Source organism: Lathyrus oleraceus, chromosome 5 (genome assembly GCF_024323335.1).
Source record: "Lathyrus oleraceus cultivar Zhongwan6 chromosome 5, CAAS_Psat_ZW6_1.0, whole genome shotgun sequence".
Lineage (NCBI taxonomy): Eukaryota > Viridiplantae > Streptophyta > Magnoliopsida > Fabales > Fabaceae > Lathyrus > Lathyrus oleraceus.
This window is the reverse complement of record NC_066583.1, coordinates 647,260,200-647,273,792: the sequence shown is the minus strand read 5'-3', so window position 1 is coordinate 647,273,792 and position 13,593 is coordinate 647,260,200. Positions and strand designations below refer to the sequence as shown.

Genomic DNA, 13,593 nt, shown 5'->3' with positions numbered 1-13,593 from the left:
ACGATATGTAGAAGAGATGGTTTCAACTCAAAGTTGTTAGCATGGATTACATGGTTAACAATACTCAAGTGTGACCCATCTTAGGATGGGACGACAAAGTCCTTAAGAGGACGGTCTTCATTTTTAGCCATCTCTATTCGAAGCTACTGAAGTTGGCGTCTAACATGTAGGTAACGTTCAATTTCATTGATCGATATGACTAAGATCCTTGTATTACGGGTTCTTCGCCTGCAACCAACATGAGAGGAATATTAACTGAAGTTAATGTCTTAGTCTAGACGATGTAATAACAGAGTACGATATTGACGATATTAGACCCCAACAATGGCGTCAAAAACTTATTGAAGTTGTAAGTGCACGACTTTATTGCTTTAATATAAAAAAAATGTCGAATACAACAGAGACCAATTGACAAGTATCATTATCTATTATTACTTTGTTTATCTAAGGCGGTGCGATTTGGGTTTTCCCGCGTACTTAAAAAATAAAGGTTTTAAAATTAATTATAATAACGAAAGACCGGAACGTGATTTCCATCCACCTCTCTCATAAGTTGTAGCGTCTTATTTTTAACAAGAAAAACATTTTATTTTCGCATAATAACTAGTTATATGTACTTCCCCCTTTCCCGTGTCTAATGTCGGGTTTTAGACTCGTATTCACCCGCTTTCGCGTGGTACAAATTACAAGTTAAGAACGTTGATTTCATAATTAATCAAAAATCACTTTCGTGTATTTAGTAATTAAAAATAAGAACTTTTGAAGTCTAATATTGTTTCCGTTCTTTTGAATCATAAACGTTATTTCAGTTTCTCTCTTTCTCTCCCTCTCTCTCTCCCCCTCTCCCTCTCCCTCCCACTTGGATACCCAACTGCTCATTAGAACATCTAAAGAGTGTTAGTTAGATTAATGGCATTGGTGAAAATTCCCAAGACAAAGTACAGGGAGAAAGGGTCTTTTGGGGATTCCAATGTGTTGTATATTGGATTCCATTAGAAGAAATTCATATTCACTCCCTTGGAAGGAAAGTAACACGTTTTTGGAAAGAAATGAAGGAGAAACCATTTCCATCTTCAACATGTGTGCGTGTAAGTGTAAGTAAAATCTTCCCTTCCTCATTGCCATAATATACATATTTTTAACCGCTCTCTTTTCTTCTTGCAAGAGTGAATCAAATAAATAATGAATAAACTCTACCATTAATTCCATCAAAGTGGAGGAAGTTCAAGGAGAGCTTCGAAAATTTTAAGTTTGGAGCATTGCATTCAGTGGAAAGGAACATGTCTTTCATCATCATCATGGTTATAACCTCGTCTTCTCTAATTGCTTCAAAGAGGTAGGCTTCACCTCTCCTAGGTGATGAATTCTACGTCCCTTGAAAGCTAACCTCCTTCGATTGTTGGATGCATTTTAGTCATAGGTTTTGGGTAATTTTAAATGGGATCTTGTCACTTCTACAGAGAAGTCATTCTCTTTGGTTAGAGAATTGTTTTTATCTCGGTTTACTAGCGTGAGATAAAGAAGTTTATTATGGAAACTACACAACTTTCTTACTCGATAAAGAAGCTTATTATGGAAAGTGCACAACTTTTTTACTTGATTGAACATTCAACCATGAGAATATTTAATTAGTTATTGGTTTGATTTCCAATAATAATATTTTTTACTTTTACTTAAAACACACTACTTTTTCTCATGGTTATTAAAATATGTGAGGATATATATATATATATATATATATATATATATATATATATATATATATATATATATATATATATATATATATATATATATATATATATATATATATATATATATATATTCTAGTGTTATATTTGCAAAAAGTCTTGTCTATGGTGATGTCTTATGACCATCCTTGGAGAGGGCAACAACATAAGGTCGCTCGATAGGAGGTATCACCTCATCGTTAGGTTTTTCTCTTCCATGGAGGAAATAACATGGGATAAGACTTGTCTTGGATAAAGAGAAAGTCAGAGTCGTTACTGACTCACGTCTCCCTTGAAAATAGTGATTTAACTGTCCATCATTTAATTAGATGGGCAATGGCATTTTCCGAGGAAACCCTAAGTGTTGAAAACTCATATAAATACATTATCCATCAATGGGATAAGTAACAGACTATAAGTCATACGCACTCTCCACTACTCAAAGAGTAATACGTTTCTAGTAGTCATAACACACTATCAACCTAATTGCCCCCTGCAACTTAGTAGTGTCGGCCACCAACAAGGCATCTGACTTCACGTGAACTGGTCCCTTAATCAGACTCAAAAACCACCGCACATGACTTCTCGTCGTTGTGAGCAAGCCCTCACTACCCAAACATGTTATATACATATTAAGGCATTTGAGTCTCCCTGCCCATGTAGGGGGAATACACACACCTTGTACTTTTTGACAAATATAGTGGTGCTTACTGTGGGGGCCTGGTAAAACTAACATGGACCACCTCCTTCACTCCAACCCTATCATCCTTCTTCTTTTAGAGATGACTAATGGGGTTCTATATCACGAAGCCAACACCCTTGTCGGAGGTATCTCTGGGAGTGGCCTTTCTAAAGCCTCCCGAAGAAGATACGTGAAATAGGTGGTAATGGAGAATGTCATATCCTTCGACTTTCTTGTAAAAATCATGGGAATGAAATGGGTGTAAATTAATTTCTCCGAAGAGGATGCCCTTGGCATCAACCCTCATGACAATGATCACTTGGTCATCATCATTCAACATGACACTTGGGATATGAAGCGTGTCTTGATAGACCCGGGAAACTATGTCAATGTTCTATTTTGGTATGTCTTTCAGAAGTTACAAATGAACCTAAACAACATACAAAGATTTACCAGCTTTTTGACAGGATTATCGGGCAAACAGGTACAAATGATGTGTTACGTGACCCTAAAAACCACCTGCGGCGAGAGAGCTGTCGCCAAAACCATCAACGTCAGCTACTGTAATATCTTATATCCCCTTAATACTTTATTTGTTATCTGTTGAGACAAATAGAGTAATTAGTGAACTTAGTTGAGATTAATTCTTACCCAATTCAATTGACTTTTATTATTAAGTAAAAGAAGGTACATTTTGGTAACATTAATGAATGGTCAATTACTCTTTGGAAGAAATATCTCTTTTTAGATATTTTCTCTTTTCCTCTTACAAACCTATTGCCCTTGTTAGAAGTGAAAAACGGAAAGGAAATAATAAAGTTGGTAGATAAACAAGAGAAGAGAAAGAGAGAAAGAAAGAAGAAGAGAAGAAGAGAAGAAAATTAGAAAAACTTGGATAGAGGAAGAATCATCTTGCTTCATCAAGAATCATCCTTAACCTTCATCTTCTTCTTGATTCAAGGTGGATTCCTAGTTAGACATAGCTATGGTGGGGGGAAAATCCATGAATGGGAAGTTAGTATTTTGATAGTGAAAGCAATAAAGTGCGGAAAATAAAGAACACATGAAGTTTATACTAGTTTCTCTCACAATCTGAGAGTACGTCTAATCCCTTTACCACTGTAAGAGATTTTACTATTGCTAGAACTTTGTACAAGCATGTACCTAGCTTCTATACACAAGCTTATAACTAAATCACCAAGGTAAACCACCTTGTGATTTTACAACACAGAAACAGAAAACAAACTTTCTTTTTCTAAACCTCTTGTTTCCAACAATCCAGAGCAACAAGATACTGATACAAATATCTGAGTTTTTGATAAGTATTAGTTTAAAGCAGTATGATAGAATGAATCCTAACTTGTAGAATTTCTTCTCTTCCAAGAATATGGTATATCATAATAAATCTTTAAGTGCTCAAGAACTTTCACGTTATTTGAATTATGAAAATAATGTGCAAGTTCTTTATGATTGAAAATTACTGATGTAGTGAAATACTTAGGAAGAAATTTTCGAAAAGAGGTGAATTGATCAGATAAAATACATATTATTTATGTTTCACACCCTTTTGAATCAAGACATATCTCTTGATAAATTATGATAAGGTGTGAAAAAGATACAATAAAGATGCCATGAAAAGATTCAATGCAAAAATGTATTTTTCTAAAAAAAAATCATAGTGTCAATCGATTAAATGGGATAGACAATTGATTACTCCTTTTAAAACGTTGAATATTTTGAATTCTGAAGTGATGTCAATCGATTGCTCATCCCATGCAATCAATTGATGACTTTGAAAATTTTGCAAATTTGAATGAAGGCAATTAATTGAAGCATCTATGCAATTGATTGATTGGCTTAAAATTAGTTTTTCAAATTGAAAACTATGTAAAATATTTCTAAGTATAAAATGCAATGTCATGATATATGAGAGATGTCCTGGATTGATTTTAGATATTTTAAGCAGTTAAGGTTATATGAACCATGAGATACCATATTTACCATCTTGTTTGATCATCCATAACATAGTTATTTAATTAGTTTCTTCATACTTTATCATTTGATCGTGTCTTCACAATATTTCTTGTTTTCATCAAAACATCTTCATTGAAGGTTTGAATTTACAATCTCCCACTTTTTGATGATGACAAACCACTTCATGATTGTTTGTGCTTGCTTGACAAACTTTAAGAAACTCCCCTTATGTTGAATAACTCCCCCTTAATATGTGAATCTTTCTAAGGTTCAATTCTATGAGTTATCATGTACCATCTTGTTTGATCATCCATAACATATCATCTGATTAATTTCTTCATACTTTAGCATTTGATCATGTCTTCACAATATTTTTTGTCTTTATCAAAACATCCCCATTGAAGGTTATACTTTACATTCTCCCCTTTATGATGATGAAAAACCACTTCATTGATTGTTTCTGCTTGCTTGACAAAATTAGAGAAATCCCTTTATATTGAATAATTCCCATTAATATGTGAATCTTGCTAAGGTTGAATTCTATGATCAACACAAGCAACATAAGCATTCATGCATACACCTTTATCCCCCTTTTGACATGATCAAAAATAAGGGAAATATGGGTAAACTAAGAATATATGAAAGATAATAAGAGACCTGCATAAAAAATTTAATAAGGTAAACATACTTCAATACTTGAAACAAAATCCAACATAGTACATAACTTATACCATAAGCAAACATATTTCATAACTTAAGTGTTATACATAGTGAAACCAAATAAATAGAAACATACAACAACAAACATAATAAAACAAAGTACAAGTAACTAAAATAAGTCTTGGTTCATAAGTTCTTTGTTCATGTCTTCATAGTTCAAGTTTTCTTGGTTCATGTTGGCTTATCTTCATGTGCTTGGTATGGTTGAACTTGATATGGAGGAATGTTCATATGAGAGTAAAGATATGAAAATTTATAATTCATTGAGGTATGGTTTGTCTTTATTGATTGGTTGTGGAACTGGAGGAGGAGGGGGAGCTTGAACAATCACATTTTCATCAATGTATCATTTGGTCTTCTTCTTGAAGTCATACTCCACATCCATCTTATTGTTGCAAATCTTCACAGAAATCATCCAATCACCCATCACCACGGGGTTTTCATATGAGAAATTAATACCATAATATGAAAGGATATAAGATAAGAAGAATGCATAAGGAAACTCTATAGGATCCTTAGAATGTGTGGCCATGTGCTCAAGTATCAAATATGCCCAATTCACTTCAAGACCATTTTTTATAGCAAAGAGAAGTTGCATCTCCGTATCTGTTATAGTTGAACGGTTTGAAAACTTGGATAGAATAACATAACTAAGAAGATAATGAAACAATATATCATCAGTATAGAATATCCTAGTAGACCAAGAGTTTCTTTCAAGAAGCTTACCACCAAGCATTTTCTTACGCTTATGAAGTATTCATGTTCAGTACGCCTAGAAATTCCATAGTGAAAATCCTTTTTAAAATATCCTGGCAAAGAAACATACTTATTCATTATAATATCTAAGCCCTCATATGGTATATCCAATATTTTACCCAACTCCTCAACATCAAAACTAATTGGAATTCCTTTCACAGATGAACTAATTACTCCTTTTTCATAAGACATGTTGGTATAAAAGACTTTAAGTTCCCATAAATAATAATCATTCATGCTTACTATTCCATCAATATTTTGGTTTCTTATATCCTCAATAAAATTAAAGCAGGGGTATGGAAAGGAACCTAAATCAACATACCTTGGACCAAACAAAGGTTTAGGTAGAAACTAGTCAATGTATCGTTTTTATTGAAGTTGAGTAGGAAATAACCGATTTAACTTTGAATCCACTGAATAGGATCGTGGAGGATTGGAGGATGTGGATTTGTCTTTTCCCCTTGTTACTTCCTTATCTGGAGTTTTGGAGCCATTTTGAGGATGATTTGAGAGTTTGGATATAAGGATAATGGAGTTTTTGGTTTTATTTTAGCAAAACGGATGTGTATATTGATGAAACTATAATGGATTTTCATTAAAAAAATGGGGAAGACGAAGGAGGGATAGTAGGCGTGTATTTTGGGAAGAGAGAGAGAAAAAATATTCTGAATATGAAATGAGTGGGGAAGCTAGGGTTGTGAGTTGAGGTAAATGAGGATATGTAATTTATAAGGGGGAGGAATTAATGAGGTGATCAATGTATTTTAATACACAACATTTAACTTTATGCTAAGGGATTTTTTTATGACTTGTTGCTTTTATTTTACTATTTTAAGTGTATTTCCTAGTTTTAGATTATTTTGCTTTATTTTAATTTGATTATTTATTTTTTGAATAAGCAGTAATTTGACACCTTCTTGTTGTGCAGGTCGTAACTTGAGCTACGAGAATTAGATCAACATGTTCTAATATGTGTTGGAAAGCTGTGAGGATAAGCTACAATTTTCGTATTGAAGTAAGAAGCTAAATTAGAGTTTAGAAGAGTTGAATAATTCATTTTATCTCCAGACTTAATAAAGTAATTAATTTTGGGCCAGTTTTATGTTTAGTTGCTATTAGGGCCCGATTTCTCTTGTAATATATAAACTAAAATGAAGTGTTACTGCTAGGTCATTTAGTTTTTACACAAACTAACATTAGACGACTAAAATTCCTATGAAGAGCTAATTTTCAAAGGTTGATATGCTGATAACGATTTCCGCCAAACCTTAAGGTTATTGTAATTTCAATTTGATTCTAATTCCTTTTAATATTATTATGTGTTTCTTGCATGGTTAATTCAGGCTTCGTAGAATATGTTGATTTAATTCGATAGATGTATGTTTTTAAATTTAATTGCGTTTAACGTAGATTTTTTGTTAATTTGCCCAATCTTTAACTGTTTGTTTAATTCAGAAAATAGGAGCATAAATCATATAATATCAATTACACTTGTTAAATCGATATTGTAATCGAATATGGATCGAATCCGCTTAGGGAATTTGAGTTATGATAACCAGTGATATATCGGAACCTAAATTAGTAGATTAACTCATTAACTTTACTCGCAATCAAATTCTTTTAATCATACTCTAAACCCTCAAACCCCTCATATTTATAATCGTTTGGTTAATGTACGTCAAGAGTCCTTGCGATATGAATTGAGTGTTACTTCCGTATATTACCCTTATAAGATTGTTTTTGACCCGTGTACGATAACAAATCAAATTGGCGTCCTTGCCAGAAACTCTTTGATAATACTAACTAACTTTAGAATCCTAGATTAGAGTCTTGTTATAATTATTTTGTTTTGTTTTTGTTTTTGTTTTTGTTTGTTGATTTTCAGGGTTGCAGTATAGTAATAACTATTCCAGCGTATCAGGTGGCTCTATAAGTTACTATTTTCAATTGCTCCGAATTTTTTTCAAGAAAATCAGAAGAAAAAAATCAAAAAAATTTGGAACTTGCTGACTATTTATTTTTAAAATTGTTTGTTGCTAAAAATCACAAATTCCTTGTTTTTCTATTTATTTTTATTTATCTTCTATTTTCATATTTTTTTTTAATATTTGAAACTTTTTGTACAGCCTTATTTTGATTTTATTTGATTTTTAGTGATATTTACATATTTTATTTTATTTTATTTTAATCATTTTTCAATTTTTCAATTGATTTTTTTCATTAGGGACATTGTTGGTATTTTCATAATTGTTACTGTCATACCCCAAAATTTGCCCATTAATATTTTAAGACATTTTGCAGGGCATTCCGACTCATTTTTATGACACTGATCTTAAAGGAACAAAGGCCCAGCTCACGAATGGTCCAATCCAGAAAATGGCCCAAACTGGCCTGTTCGCTACGCGCTCGCTACACGCTCGCCTAGCGAACGTTCGCTACACGCTCGCCTAGCGAACGTTCGCTACGCGTTCGCTACACGCTCGCCTAGCGAACGTTCGCTACGCGTTCGCTACACGCTCGCCTAGCGAAGCTGACAGACAACAGAAAATTTCGGGCTTCATTCTGAGCCCATTAGGTCATGAAAAAGAGCATTATAAATACCAGCACTTCAGTAATGAAAAGGAGAACGAAAAACAGAGAGGAAGACGGACGGAAACCCTGGCATAGAAACCCGGGAGATTAACTCAGAGCATTCCGAGTAAAGAAACCCGGAAGGCCGCTCATCCGCTCCGAAGCTACCGCCGCCCAACTCCATTCGATACCAAGCTCAGTTACAAACAGGTTTGCCTATCACTAATGTTTTATGCTTCTAATCGATAATCTTTACATATATAAGGCATCATGATTAAACTTTCGGATATGTAATATGATTTCATGTATGAATTTAAGTATGCCTGAATACCCTGAATATTTGACCATGCTATTTCTGTAATTGAATGCCATAAGCCATACAGCAGGTTGAGATTATATTGTTCTGAAATTCAAAACCCGTGGCCGCTCGCTAGCACATCGCTAAGAGAGCCTGAAGCGAGCACTCGCTAAGCCCTCGCTAGGCGAAGCAGGGGCGAACGAGACAGTGGCTGTTTTGTTTCTTTTATGTTCTGCCTTATGTTTATCTAACCAAGATTTGTTACAGTTCTGCATTATTTGGCCTGATTTTTATGACTGTTGTGTTCATTTTGTGGTGCAATTTTCAATTGCACTTTATTTCGGTATTTTAACCCGTTTGCCGAATTTTGTAAGGGTTCACATATTCCCGAAGAAACGGCCGGCTAGGTATTCCACTTTATTTGTGGGATACCCTTGTGGATTTTCACCCTAAATTACCTAATTAATTTTAAATAATTAATTTTAATGTATTAATTTTAATGTATTAGTTTTAATGTATTAATTTTAATGTATTGATTTTAATGTGGAGATTCACCTTAAATCACCTAATTGACTTTAAAATACGGCCTTTAAATATGTGATCTTGGACCTCTCTTTGCTGCCTTACGGTATTACGGTATAACGGTCATGTCCCGCGAATGTAGGGATACACTTAGCGAAGACCCTTCGATTAAATCATCATAAAATAAATCATAGTCCCTCGGATGTTGCCTTCGAAAATACGATTTTGTCCCTTGATGACCCTTCGGTGTAGCCTACGGTTAAATGATGATCGTCCCTGCAAATGCTAAGGTATCCTTACAAATGTTGCCTTCAATGACCTATCGATGACCCTACGATGACCCTTAAACATCCAAAGGATAAAACTACTTACTTCTCAATAGTAAGGACAGTTTTACCCTCATAAGGATAGGAAATGCCCATAACGACCTCAGGAAGGTATAACTCTCAATTACTGGATCATAACCTAAAACATTTTCCACCCTTCACACTTTACACTTTACAAATCCTAGAAAATCACCACTTGGTATACATTCATACTAGAATCATTACCGAGCTATATTTTTCTAAACCATTTTCAAAATCAAATGAGATAAATACTTTGTATACATTCATACGAGAATCATTACAAAGTTAAACTCTCTTTCAAACATTTTTTAAGCAATTCACCAACACTTTTTTAGACAAAAATATAAGTGATCCAGCAATTAAGAGCCCATGGATAACCATGGATACAAAGGGTGCTAATACCTTCCCTTTGTATAATGTACCTCCCGAACCCAAAATCTATTGAGGTCTTTCCTGTTCTTTTCCACCTTTCCTTATTGGATAAAAGAAAAGTCGGTGGCGACTCTTGCTATCCGCGACATTGCGATAAAAAGCAAAACACCCCAAGTCAATTCACCGTATGACAGAACTGGCGACTCTGCTGGGGAATCTTTAAAAAGAGAGGTTACCTTAAAAAACAAGATCACTTATTCCAAATTGTCTGATTTACTTTTAAGGGATTGCTTGGGTATTTTTGAGTGAAAGATCCTACACCCGGATCTAGTGTACCTTAGGTAAGTAGCAATAGATCATCGCGACTATCCGGCGTATACTGGAATGGTTAAAATGATGGCTACGGTTAATGTGACACTTTGGTTGTCCTGATGTTCCTCATGTTACTTGAGGAAAAATTTGGCTTCCGCGTGGTGTCATCAAAGCATTAACCAGACTTTTAGAACCCTAATTGACTCATCCTGGCCATTAGAAAGTAGTGAGATAACTGACTTCGGTTCCGACTAGGGTTGGTTGAGACTCGATACTACACTCTTTGAGATTGGACTTTAGGGAAGCTTCGGTCAACCACTTGGTGTTGCACTGAAGTGGACTTAAGGAAAGGTCGATGATTTGAGATCCTTTTAGAACCCGGTTACTATTCTAGGACAGGTTGAACCAACTAAACTTCAGTGGGGAGGGTACTTACCTATGGAACTCATGCAAGCCTTAAGACCTAGGAATGATGGCTGTGTGACTTGCTTGTGCTTGTTATTTATTTAACCTCATAACATCATAACATCATAGCATCATAATATCATAGCATCATAACATATGCCATTTCAAGGACTTAGGGATTTAACTTTGCTCTGTTTTGTAAGGCTATGGCTCCCAGGAAGACCATCTGGATTAATCTTGTAGCAATCTCTCCTCAACTCAAGAATTTAGTGTCAGAACTTCCCGATCATGCTCAGTTCATCCAGAAACATGGCTCTCTCCTCAATTTGGTTACCACTGGTTTCAAATAAGATATGATGAGAGTTCTATTCCAGTTCTTCGACCCTAAACATCATTGCTTCACATTCCCAGATTATCAGTTGGTGCCCACATTAGAAGAATTCTCCAGACTGCTTGGGATACCTATCCTTGATCAACTACCGTTCAGTGGTTTAGAAAAGGTTCCGAAGTCTGAAGAAGTTGCCGCAGCTTTACACATGACGAAGTCCGACATTGAAGCTAATTGGGTAACAAGGAGTGAAGTTAAGGGTTTACTTGCCAAATTCCTGACAAATAAGGCCCGAGAATTCTTAAAAGTTATGAATGTCCGTGCTTTCGAAGACATCCTGGCATTACTAAGCTATGGCTTGGTGTTATTCCCTAATCCAGACCAATTCATAGACATGAATGCTATTAAGATATTTCTCACTCATAACCCTGTACCTACCTTGCTGGGAGACATTTTGCATTCCCTTCACACTCGTACTATGAAAAGGCAAGGGACTCTCATGTGCTGCATACCTCTATTGTCTAGGTGGTTTATTTCACACCTTCCTCAATCAGTCTTGAAGAATGAGCAAAATCTGAAATGGTCTCAAAGGATAATGTCACTCTCCCATTCAGACATCTGTTGGTGTCCTCAGTTCAAGGAAAATGTTACCATCATTGACCGTTGTGGCGAGTTCCCTAATGTACCACTCCTAGGAATAAGAGGAGGTATTACTTATAATCCTGCTTTAGCTCTGCGACAGTTTGGTTGTGCTCGAAGAGATGGTCCACATGAAATGATCATCGAAGGCATTGTGTTCGACTATGACAACGATTCCCAAGGCCTCCGTCAAAGATTTGTACGAGCTTGGGGCATGGTGAAGAGAGGTGCGTTAGGACAGAAAAATTCTATTCCTATGGAACCTTATCTCAGATGGGTACGCGCCAGAGCTCGTGAACTTGTCATGCCGTATCTTGCAATCGGACCTCAGATTGTCGAACCTGAAGCTGAAGGAGGTGCTCCTCAGATCATTCCTTATCCAGATATGCCTACCAACGTTGAGGAACTAAAGAGATCCTGGATCCAGTTGAGAGAAGAAAGGGATACTTTCGAGACTCAGTTCGTCGCAGAAAGGAAGAAAGTGTTAGAACTTACCAGTCAGCTTAATGAGGAACGAAGACTCAATGCGTATCTTCGCCCAAAAAGAAGTCGCCCCTGGGAGACTTGAGCTTTCATTGTATTTTTATTATTATTCCTTTTGTAATGAACATTGATCAAAGAAATTAGCAATAAACATTTCTCTCTTGTTGGTGATTTACGCAAAGTTAAATTCCAAAAGTCCTTGAAAACATTTCATGCATTGCATAACATAACATAACACTGCATAACAGGTATTCTACAAGTTCAATGTTCTCACGGTCTTCATTACAAACAGAAAAATGGATCTCGAACAAACTGTCAAAGATCTCCAGACTCAGAATGCTCAATTCAAGGAGATGATGCTAAGCTTATCCAAGGGGCGGGAGGAACTGAAGGCTCTTTTGCTCGAAAAGAAGAAAGACATGAAAGCTGTGAGTTTCATTAACCCGGGAAGAAGGCGTAAAGGACAGGCCACAGGAGTCAAGTTTGGAATCCCGAATGGTCCAGAAGAGGGGACGGAGAATGATTCAGAGGAAGAGAATGCCGATTTCCCCAACCCTGAGGATGACGATGAAGATTATGAAAATGAACAGTACTCTCCAAGAGATGATAAGTACAAGTTGCTGGAAGAACGTATGCTAGCTATGGAGGGTCAGAAGACGCCCGGTCTGGATTTCGAAAGTTTGGGTCTGGTCTCCGATGTGACCATTCCTCGCAAATTCAAAATCCCCACTTTCACTAAGTACGATGGTGCGTCTTGTCCTCAGATGCATCTGAGAGCTTATGTGAGAAAGATTCAGCCGCATACCACTGACAGGAAGCTATGGATCCATTTCTTCCAAGAGAGCCTGTCTGGCACACAGTTGGAATGGTATTATCAGCTCGAGAGCTCTGACATCCGCACCTGGACTGATTTAGCAACAACTTTCTATAAACAGTACCAGTATAACTCTGAACTAGCACCTACCCGGCTACAGTTGCAGAATATGACTATGGGATCTAAAGGAAGCTTTAAAGAATATGCTCAAAAGTGGAGAGATTTGGCCGGCAGAGTCAAACCCCCTATGACTGACAGAGAATTGGTGGATATGTTCATGGGCACACTGACCGGCCCATTCTACAGCCATCTACTGGGAAGTTCTTCATCAGGTTTCACTGAACTTATATTAACAGGTGAACATGTTGAAAGCGGCATCCGAAGTGGAAAGATACAGGCGGCTACCTCTGCAAGCACCAAAAGGTCCTATCAGGGGAGGAACGAATCAAATGCTGTGTACGGTCAAAAGGGTCGTAACAAGAAAAACCGTGACCACGACATTGGAGCAGTTACGATTGCAGCACCACCATCTCAAAACTTCCAGCCCAAACAAGACAGGCCAAGAAGGCAGTTTACCAGGATCAATATGACCTTGGCACAGGCACTACAGGGAATGCTAAAGGCAAATTTGATCACCCTC

At 36.2% G+C, this 13,593-nt stretch overlaps 1 long non-coding RNA gene across 1 annotated transcript; it reads left to right on the top strand.

The window, feature by feature from the left end:
• Positions 1-758: 758 nt before the first annotated feature.
• Positions 759-7,151, top strand: LOC127083680 (uncharacterized). Its single transcript, XR_007788497.1, has 2 exons — positions 759-1,336; positions 6,791-7,151. It is a non-coding gene; the product is annotated as an uncharacterized LOC127083680 (long non-coding RNA).
• Positions 7,152-13,593: the final 6,442 nt, after the last annotated feature.